Below are 10937 nucleotides of genomic sequence, written 5' to 3' on the forward strand. Positions count from 1 at the left end.
GAGCTGAGGTGAGTTAAGGTGAGCGGAACTGAGTTTAGTTGAGTTAAGGTGAAGTGAATTGAAGTGAAGTTAGTTCAGGTGAGGTGACTTTAGATAAGTTAGGGTTAGTTGAGCTGAGGTGGGATGGATTGAGGTGAGATAAGATTGATTGAGGTGAACAAAATTAGCTGGGGTGAGTTAAGCTGAGGTGGGTTGAAGCTAAGTCAGATGCGTTGAGCTTAATGGGTCGATTATCGATAGCAAGCGAACTTCAGTTGCGTTACTAGTTGCCGAAACGATATTACAGATGGCATCAGGCAACTTTCAACTGACAACTGCAGTTGTTATAAAGTGTGTATACAGGCAACTGCACCTTTGTGGTTGCTGGGAAGGTTTTTGGAGCGTATTTAGGAGCGAAAATTGAAAAGTATGTCACATATTTTACTTTTTAATAATTTGAACAAAACTTATATTTTGCAATGCAGTTACAGAATATGGTGAAAATAACATAACAATAACTTGAAACTTTAGTTCCCGTGGAGTACGCCCGTTTGGCGGAACAAAAGCGAACACTGATTGCAATTTTTTTCCTTTACCAACTGAAGCACCTCTTTGAAAACTACCGACACACTAATTTTTCCAAACTAAAGTCATTGCTGTGTCACTTCCTTCTGCGAAAAATCGAAGAGGTGCGCAAGATTTTAGGAGTGTAGGTATTGAAGTTGAATGAAGTAGTTCATCTTTTTATTAACCAATTATACTACAGCTTCTTTTGGCAGTCCTGAATATGTTTTGAAAGTGAACACAAAACGATAATAAAAGAAAAACCTAGAAAACATTAACTTTTGCTTACAGTGCACGTGGTAGCTCTGGAGGATTGGCATTATCCTTTAAATGTCGCCTGATTGAGGCCGCGTTCATGCACTTCTCTCCCTCTTAAACAAATAATTGTGCTGAACTTAGCTTTATTGCTGTTTACAGCCACTTGCTGGCAGTCGAACTATGAATTTTCGTTTATCGATAACTCTACCGCAACTGACGATAGTTACCATTCGTAAGACAAATTTTTTTTCAGTCGCGTTGCCAGCTGGCAACCGAACTTGCTATTCGTAATCGACCCATTACACTCAAGTCTTACTTGCTGGTCCGCGAAGCTGCTGCGCTTGTCATGAGAACAGCCCAGCCAGCAAAAAATCTGAAAATTAATCCGAAAATGGGAAGAAAAGTGGATGAAACGCGGATTAGGTCTACGAATGTATCGAAAAAGGGTACGTTTCAACAATTTTTGTGAAAATTTTCTGATTCAATTTTTCGTTGACAAAACGTACTGGGGAACTATGATTAAGAGCGAAATGAGCTGTTGAAGGTAATTTTAAAAACAATCAAAATTTTTTGATTTTCTGGCCGCCATGTTGAAGGCTGATCAATCCGCTTCCGTTGTGTATGGAAAGTTTAAAGAATTTGCCCGCACCACTAGTATACTCTAGCCACTAGCGCCGCGGCACCCACATTGGGAAAGCCTGCCATAGAGTATTTTTTCCTCCACAAACACTTCGCTCCCTACCTTAACGTATATCTGTAAATTTGAAGTACATATTTGCCCACGCCCAATCCACTCGTACACTTGCCTTCTTACCTTCGCATTATTCTTTGTTCTTATCCCACGCATTTGCTGTCTTATGGTTGCTCATTTATTATTTGTTTATGCTCCTTAAAGGTAAATGACATTTTTGTCCTGTGTGAATACTTTTGAAGAGCACGTTCCAAGAGCTGACTAAGTTATTTATTTATCTTTGTCAATGTTGTTGCAAATTCCTCTTTAAAATTTCTTTCTTTGACCTTTGGTGGCTGCAAAATATCTTTAAGTTATTTTGTGAAGTCAATGCTTTAGAGTGGCTCTCTACTGTTGAAAGTGAAGTCTTACAAATTTTTTAATCGTCTATTACTAAGTTGCATATTAACAATCCTCTACAATAAATGATTGATATTTTAAAATTTTAGACTGGAAGAAGGCAACAAAAGTACCGGTCTGTGCATGAAATTAATTCAAACTAAACCTGCTACCGTCAAACCACCGATCTCCTCGGTATTGCGGTATCTTCCTGTACTTTTATGGGTGTATAATTTGCACAGCAACCTCCAAATTCCTTAAAGTTCTGTTTCGGTCCGTAAAATACTGTACTAACTTGTAGCAAACCTCTGTTAGGTAAACTTAAGCCGAAGTAGGATCGCCCGTTGTGATATTAATTTGATATTTTACTGGTCCTTTCTGCACCGTTTCGAGTCTGAGACGAAACATTGATGGATTTATCCTCTCCTTTTAAAGATTACAAACTACGATGTCCTTTTGTGTATAATTGTTAAAATGTATTTTATTGAAAGTATTTCTCATCGCTAACTAAATATGACTCTTCCCCACTTTTCTGGTAATATGTACATGGATTCTGCGACAGTAAAGCTGCTCGTCTTTGGAGCGTAAGAAAGTATTAAGCCAATTTTTTATGCTTTCGTACTCCTGTAAAGGCGTAATGGTGCAAAAATTGGGCTATAAGGCGGCTGGGTTAAGTCTTCCCATCTGGTACCATCGAGATAAGTTTTGACCACTTGTTCGACATGCGGCCGCCAATGCCTGAAGTGAGTCCGTCGATAGTCTGACCACTTTTCAGAAGGTCATGACACAGGATTCCCTTCTGGTTTCATCAAATGCAGTGCAAATCTTGCTGCCATGGATATTTGCTTTTGCCTTCTATGATGACCTTTCTTCGCGCTCCATATCGGTTGTGTCAAAGCCACCACTTTTGAAAAGTCGAAACCAGTATTCACGGGTCACACGGCAGCCGATAACTTTCTGGTGCACTTTTCTTCATATGGAAGCAAAAAACCCTTGCCTCCCGCGAATAAGAGTCTTGTAGGCACAAAGACGGCTATGTCAGGCACACGAAAAAAATATGTGGCTTACAATCTAATGAATAGAAACAAGTAAGAAAGTCTAAGTTCGGGTGGAGCCGAACATTAAATACCCGGCGCAAGTATTAAATATAGGTTTTTTCACCTTTCCGAAACCTACTGCTAGATGGTAAGCCGGGGTGTATCAATTTTGAGTAAATTAGCGTCCTTAAATTTCGAAATATTGCAGTTTCAAGCATTTCTGAAATTTACCGTTATATGAAAAGCGGCCGTAATTTTAGTCCGATTTCAAAAATATTCAACGGTTTGCTTATATGTGGCAAGCACAATAACCACACCGGGTTTGGTACAAATTGGTAGAACGGTTACCGATATACACATATGTGATCATAAGTGGGCGGTGCCACGCCCATTTCCATTTTCCAAAAATTTATAATATTCTTATTTTTCGTCTGAAAATTATTACAAATATCAATTTTGAGTGAATTGTCTTCAGTAGTTACTAAAATATCGCAGTTTTCGTATTTCTGGAAATTACCGTTATATGGGAAGTGGGCGTGGTTACTGTCCGATTTCGCCTATTTTCAATACCAACCTACCTTGGATTAACGGAAAGCTACATACCAAATTTCGTTGAGATATATCAATTTTTGCTCGAGTTATCGTGTACACGGACGGACGGACAGACGGACAGACGGACGGAGAGACAGACATGGCTTAATCGATTTCTCTATTCATTCTGATCACTTATGTATACATTTGTCTATATCCATCTCGATTCGTTTTGGCTGTTACAAACAACCGTTATGTGAACAAAATTAATATACCCTTGTGCACAAGTGCGCTCGGGTATAAAAACTGCAAAATATGGCTAAATGATGACGCTTTGACATGGAATAGGCTTCATCATTGTCCGGTATTCGTAAAAACTACTGGTGCCCTCTGTTAGCTGCCCTCTAAAACTTATTGTTATCGAATATCGGTTTTCTAACGAAAGTGTGCATATGGATAATTTTGTTTTTTCTATTATGAATTATTTACTTCTACTTAGTAAGGATTTTAATCCCTAAGCGCGGCTGAAAGCCGCCTACGCAGAGAGAAGTTCTGCGCAAAAATACTTCCGCCCTTCTTTTCCGGCAACACAGAAAGGAGAATTCTACTTAGTAAGGGTTATAATCCCTAAGCGCGGCCGAAGGCCGCCTACTCAGAAAGAAGTTCGTTTTCATGTATGCACTATTTCGGTTTTTGTCATATGCATTACTTCGGTTTTGAGTCGAAACTGTGCATGTATGCATTACTTCGGTTTTTGTCATATGCATTATTTCGGTTTTGAACCGAAACTGTGCATGTATGCATTACTTCGTTTTTCTCATATGCGTTATTTCGGTTTTCAAACGAAAGTGTGCATGTATGCATTATTTCGGGTTTTTCATATGCATTATTTCGATTTTCAACCGAAACTGTGCATATATGCATTATTTCGTTTTTTTTCGTATGCATTATTTCGGTTTTTTTCATATGCATTATTTCGTATGCACAGTTTCCATATGCACAATTTCAGGGTGCCTAAGTAAGTATATCTCGTTCCGACCAGGAAGTCGTTGGCTGTCATACTTTACCCAGAACTTGCTTTGTTCTTTCATATCGCCCCCTAATCGCCTAAAATATGCAATCAATTTTTTTTCAAAATTTTATTTTTGATGCAGAAAAGCTTCTAGATTCTCTGGAAATATTTCCGCATCAAAAAGAAAATTTTGAAAAAATTTCGCTTATATCTTTTTGGTGATTAGGGCTCGATATCGTTACCTATACGTGAAAAGGTGCCAAGTCCAGTTTTTTATATTGTTCAGGAGAGACGAAAAATCGACGTAGTTTCGCATTATCTATAATTTTGCATCAAAAACAAAATTTTAAAAAAGACTGTACTAGCCACCTTTTCACCTTTAAAGTATGTTCAGACGGGCCGCTAGTCGAGCAATTAGCCAATCTCCCTCAAATAAGGTGCTAATTAAACTCGATTTACCATACAAAACTTCAATCCTTAATTGCTCGATTAGTTCTTAATTGAGTGCTAATTGTATCAATGCTTTCATGCAACCCTGCTGGGTATGTTTAATTTTAACTTGGAGGTATATTTATTGAACAATTAGCAATCAGGTGTTTGATTCTGGTCTTTTTTTACAGCTGATATTCCATGGGGAGGGGAAATTGAATTTTCAAATTGTACCTAAGTTTCGGTAAAACTTTACCTAAAAGTAGATAAATGTATCTAAAATTTAATATGTAAAGAGGAAAACTTTTTTTGATGCCATATCAACTTCTGGACTCATATTAAAAAAAAAAAAATTCGCTACGAAAAGAGTCCCTTCGAGCAGTTCGAGACAAAGCTATTTTTTTGAAAACGTGAATCTCTTTCCTTTGAGTTCTTCGATGAGACGTTTCAAAAATAACCACCCTTTTGTATCATATGTATGCTCCTTTACATAGGAGGGAGGCTATTGGGCATGCTACCCACACAAGAAAATGCGCTGAAGTGTGAATAAAAATAAGAATTGATTTCCTGAAAAGTTATTTGACTACGTTCTAAATGTTCCTAAAATCGTGTGTTAGTACCGAATGTACTTTTAATCGAGCAGCTGACTGTGTGTGAACACCAAACAGCTGTAGCTCAATTTNTTGACTACGTTCTAAATGTTCCTAAAATCGTGTGTTAGTACCGAATGTACCGAAACAGCTGTAGCTCAATTCGAAGGTTAATTGACTCAATCAAATCTTTGTCTGAACTTAACACTAGGTATTGGTAAACATATACTCACGTTTATCGTTCTGAGGGCGGGAAAAATCCAAGGGCTTTTTTCGAGCTTCCAAAAGAAAAAGTTCAGCAGAACTGTAAGTAATGTTGCTTACGATTTTATTCAAATTTTTGGGTTTTTCTTATTCGATTTCCATCGACCAGCTTCTTATATTTAAGTACTATTTCTCATCTGTTGGTATTATGTACTCGTATAACATTCGTAATGCATCAATAAAATATTACAATAAAGTGAAATAACAGCACTTTAAGGCTGAGGTTGTAGTGTGACATCGCTCTTAATAACATTGTATGAGAAAAGAAATCGATTTACAGCGAGCTTAATTGACCATATCTTATACAATCCACGCGCAGTAAGGAAATCAGATTTTTGTAAGCTTATCTTATGTGAATTGTGCAATAGAGGCGGGATTAATGGAGAGTTGCTGCCTGGTAAAAAAAAACCTGTAATTAAGGCAAATAAGATACGGACAGCATTTTCCGAAGGATAAATGAATTTAAAGGGGTAAATGCGCACTAAATTTAAGCCTTTGTATTAATGTAGTTATGTATTTTATTTATTTTTTGTTATTATATGGCCTTATAATAATTATATCCAACAATTTTCATTGAGCTCAAGGCCGTTTTTAATGAAAAACTTTTTGTGGAAAAGTAACAATAATCTGAAAAAAGGGTAGAAGTGATAGCTATTTCGGAAACCACCTCATTTCCTCATCAGACCTCTTTCAGTAGGATTCGAACCGACGATTCCACTGACTCAGCCAGTAGTTATGTATTTTATTTATTTTTATAGTTGTACATAAAATACATAAACTTTTCGCGTAAAAGGAAATTAAATTTTCCGGCTTTTTCGATGTTTTTAAGCATGTGTGGTTTGGCCACTAGCACTTTAAAGCGAGAATGCATTGTTACTCGTTTTATGCCTTTGCTGATGCACATAGTCATACATGTATGTCCATACATATGTATGTATGTATGTACATTTACATATGTATACATTCGCACACCTTTGCTTGCCGCACGTTCGTCACATTTTGATTCAATTTACCTGCAGATTTGCAATTTACTGCATCAGCTTTCACTTTGACGGCATCAACGGCATCGACCAAAGGCAACCAGCGAGCCTACATTAAGCCGTCATTTGCTATATGTATACGCAACTTAAACTTTATGTGAGTCCTTAGCCGCTTTAGTTGCCTACTCTTTACCAACTTGGTTAGCCAACGTCATTCGCACGTTTCAGCCATCGCAAAACAACTATAATATTCATACGCATTTTGGTGTGAGAGTGTTGAGATAAAGTTGTTGTGGAATCATTAAAACATACCTTTGAGTGTATATTAGGGTGGTCCACAAATGCATGTGGGGAAGTAATGTCGGAATTTTTATGATCTCACCCCGTTGGATTGTTCTATACCGAAAGATATATACCACTACTTCCTTTTAGGTTGAAATAAAAAAATATTTAGAGATCGGTCAAAGCGCTCAAAGTTTGCCATGTACATATTTTATATGAGAAAAAAAGCTTGTCGTTGAAATTGTATGGAATTATTAACAAGTAATTTTTAAACAGAAAACAAAACCGACTTCAATTATCATATACAAATTTAGGATTGTCGGTAATTACTTTCGGTTTACGTCGTCCAAAGTTATGCGGTAACATACATAAAAAAAATGAAAATATGCCGACGAACTGATAACCTCCTCCTTTTTTGAAGTCGGTTAAAAATCAATATTTTTCAGTCGGAAAACTGTGCTCCTCTGCAGGGCATTCTGTGTAATAATACTCAATTGTTCACTTAACCATTTTTTCTTAGTAAGAATAGTTTAGCGGCCCGCCAAAAGCCCCAAAAAATACAATGAGGGCACCGATAAAAAATCGTTAGTATTAAAAAATGGTTAAATAAACAATGGGGTATTCTTATTAGAAGTCTCCTGAAGAGAACCAGAGTTTTCCGATCGAAAAATATTGAATTTCAAGAATTCTATACCATTTTTACCAAACTTTGAGCACTTTGAGCGACCCGTATATATTTTTTGATTTCATAATAAAATAGGGGTATTTTTTTCGATATAGCACAATCCTAGGGGGTGAAAGCATTAAAATTCCGACTTTACATTTTTCTGCACCACCCTAGCGTACATAGGCGTACACGGAGTCTTTGAACAAGTATACTCTCAGAAATGTATATGTATACATAAGTAAAAGCACATTAGGGTGATCCACGAATATACAGGAAAGTCAACTTTTTGGAATTTTCAGCTGTCATCCACTAGGGGCCTGGAACTTTTCCATATATTTTACAAACTTTTTTTTTTAACTTGCTATATAGCTATGTATGTATGTAGACGCGTTTGTTTGGGTCAAATCTTAAAATCAATTTTTAGGCACCTTCCCGATGAGCTGGAGACTGGAAACTTCAAACTTAGCTCCGAACTGGATGAGAACACAATATGAAGCATGACTTTATCCGCTAGGTGGTGCCAGAGTCGAGATATTTTAGGAACCCGTAGTTAAAGTCCCATTTGGTTTATATTTGGAAAATATATTATCTACATGGAAGGAAATAACACAACAAAAATGTTGCCGCTAAGTGGCGTGGGAGTCCAAATTGTTTGAAAACCCTTCATCAATGGTCAGATGAAGTTGAGATGCATTTACAACACATACATATTACCTACATGAAAAGGAATAACGCGCAAAAAATGTTACCGATAGATGGCGTAGAAGTTGGTTGGTTCATGTTAAGAAATCTTGTTTTAAAACTGTTACTGTTAACTATTAATTAATTTGTTGGGATAAATTAGTATTTTAAAATTATAATTTAAACGAATAAGAATAAATACATATGTAAAGTTAAAACTTAAACGAATAAACAAAATTTTTATATTTTAAGAAGATTTCTGAAAATTTATTTTCCCCGTGTAAAATACAAGGAAAACTTCAAAGTCCCGGCGGGCACGGTCAAATATCAACCGAATTAAAAAAAAAAAAGTATTTTTGGACCAGCCTAATGCACGTGCACATACCTCTGTATATGTACGTCTGTATATTCAGTTGCAGTTGTTATGCTGTCACTGGTGTGATGAAAAAAATATGAATAAAAAAACGTAATTTTGCCTGCGGCATAATTGCCTTATTATTACAGGTACAACTGAGACTACTTCCTATACAGGATGTGAATAACAGGAAAGTTGTCGTCAACTTTTAACGACCATCCATGTCAGAGTCTGACATGTAATGGCGAGGCAAGTGGACATGTTATAGAAACATATACACATACTTACATGCAAACTGACATATGCATTGTACACTGCCGATCAAAACTGAGTGCATGGTGATTTTTGTTAAATATTTTCGTGGCTTTTTAGGCAAAATATTTTTTTGTTATTTTTTTTTTATATAAATATGGTTCAAGCTTTAACCAAATACTCATAGGCCAAATTTTTAAGATTTATACAGAATTAAGAAAAATTCAAAACATTTGCATACAAATTTTGAAGTTTCTGATGTGAATTTTTGTAAATTTTTGGGTATGCTGTTACATGTCCTACAAAGTTTTAGAAAAACAAGTTAAGTTTAAAACGGCTGGAGAATCTCGTTGATTTTTAATACGTTTTTGTACATATAACAAGTGCAATTTATAAAAACTAGCGTTGTTTTTTAAATTTTTATTTTCCGTGTTTTATTCTACAAGAAATTCATGTTTATATGGATAAAAATGCAAAAAGCCGTTAGCAAAAAAAATTAAAAACCAACCCGATTTTTAGCCATTTAAAAGTTGCACTTGTTTTAACTACTATAATTTCATATGCCATATAACTGCCAACCGGAAAATTTAAAAAAAAAATCATATTTAAAATTTCCACATTTTGATGAAAATCTGTTGAATTTTTCTGAATTCTGTATAAAGCCTAACAGGCTAACCTAATATTCACGCACGCCGCCAATTTATTGTCAACAATTTCTCATGCACATGCAACTTGTACGAGATCAACCGAAATTTAACGGCGTGCATATGAAGCTAACTCAATTTCCAATTTTTGTTCTGCGTGACATTTTGATTTGTCGTTTCGCTCAATGAAATCAAATGTAAACGCATGCAAGTCAATTTCGGGTGACGCAAAAACACAAATTCGACGGCATGCGTACCAAAACGCAAGCCGCGAATATTAGGTTAGCCTGTAATAGTCTCATTTATGTGGGTTCGGTTAATGAAATAACAAACTAACATTATTGTAATAAAAAAATAAAAAAAATTTAACTAGAAAAACACGGCAAATATTTAACAAAAATCACCATGGACTCACTTTTGATTGTCAGTGTCTATATAATACATACCTGCGTATAAATATTGATATGTACATTGCTTGCGAACTAGTCTCTGTTTGCTTTAGCTTATTTCATAAATTGTAATTCATTAACTGACATTCGCCTGCCAAGGTTTAATTAATTTTCTATCCATGGGATTATTGTCAATAAGAGCAAGAGTTTCATATACATAAGTACTAACATAAATATACATTAGACCGCACCAAAATAAAAAGTTCGCCATATACCTTCGAATTTAAAGTAATTTTGCAAAGCAAAAAAGTATTCGCATTTTTTAAGTTTTCGTCATTTCGTCAGTCAGCTCAGTGTGGTATACCGATGTTCTTGTCTCGAGGAGAAATGTTTTTTATTATAAAGTTCATTGACCTCAAGCAACCCGTTCTTTGTGCTTGGCCACCAGATCTCAGTTCTTATCATCCTAATGTACCACACTCAGTAAATTACAGCTCACCAAAAATTATTATGCTTGCACTAAGTAAATATTTCGGCCTTTCCCGTAAAAAAAAATAGTATTCCCGAATGTAGATGTCGCCGGAAAAATATATTTTTTTTTTCTTGAAATTGCTTTGTGTACGGCGAACTTTTTTGTTTGCTTTCAAAGTGGTATGGTCTAATATAAATACATATTAAGACATACTATGATTTGATATTCAACTTTCGGATTGTAAACATATTCGGATTCTAACTTTATTTATTAATAATAACTTCGTAAATACAGTTTGCGAAGTTCTATTTTGCTTATAATTTTCGTTACTTTAACCTACCTCCTACCAGTTTTCGAGATGCACTTTTTGCAGGTTTGAAATGAATTGCTAGTTCTTGTTGTGTGGCATAGCCATCAGAACTTTTGTTCGTTAAAGTACTTGATAAATTCTTACATGTTTGGCACGCAACAGTTCATCGTTG

General features: G+C 35.7%; 1 long non-coding RNA gene across 1 annotated transcript; it reads right to left on the reverse strand.

The window, feature by feature from the left end:
- Window positions 1-228: 228 nt before the first annotated feature.
- Window positions 229-9361, reverse strand: LOC108372247 (uncharacterized). Its single transcript, XR_001848830.1, has 3 exons — window positions 9351-9361; window positions 7812-7822; window positions 229-445 (listed from the first exon to the last, which is right to left on the reverse strand). It is a non-coding gene; the product is annotated as an uncharacterized LOC108372247 (long non-coding RNA).
- Window positions 9362-10937: the final 1576 nt, after the last annotated feature.

This window comes from Rhagoletis zephyria, unplaced genomic scaffold (assembly GCF_001687245.7).
Source record: "Rhagoletis zephyria isolate East Lansing unplaced genomic scaffold, Rhagoletis_zephyria_1.1 Rzeph_scaffold_05574, whole genome shotgun sequence".
Lineage (NCBI taxonomy): Eukaryota > Metazoa > Arthropoda > Insecta > Diptera > Tephritidae > Rhagoletis > Rhagoletis zephyria.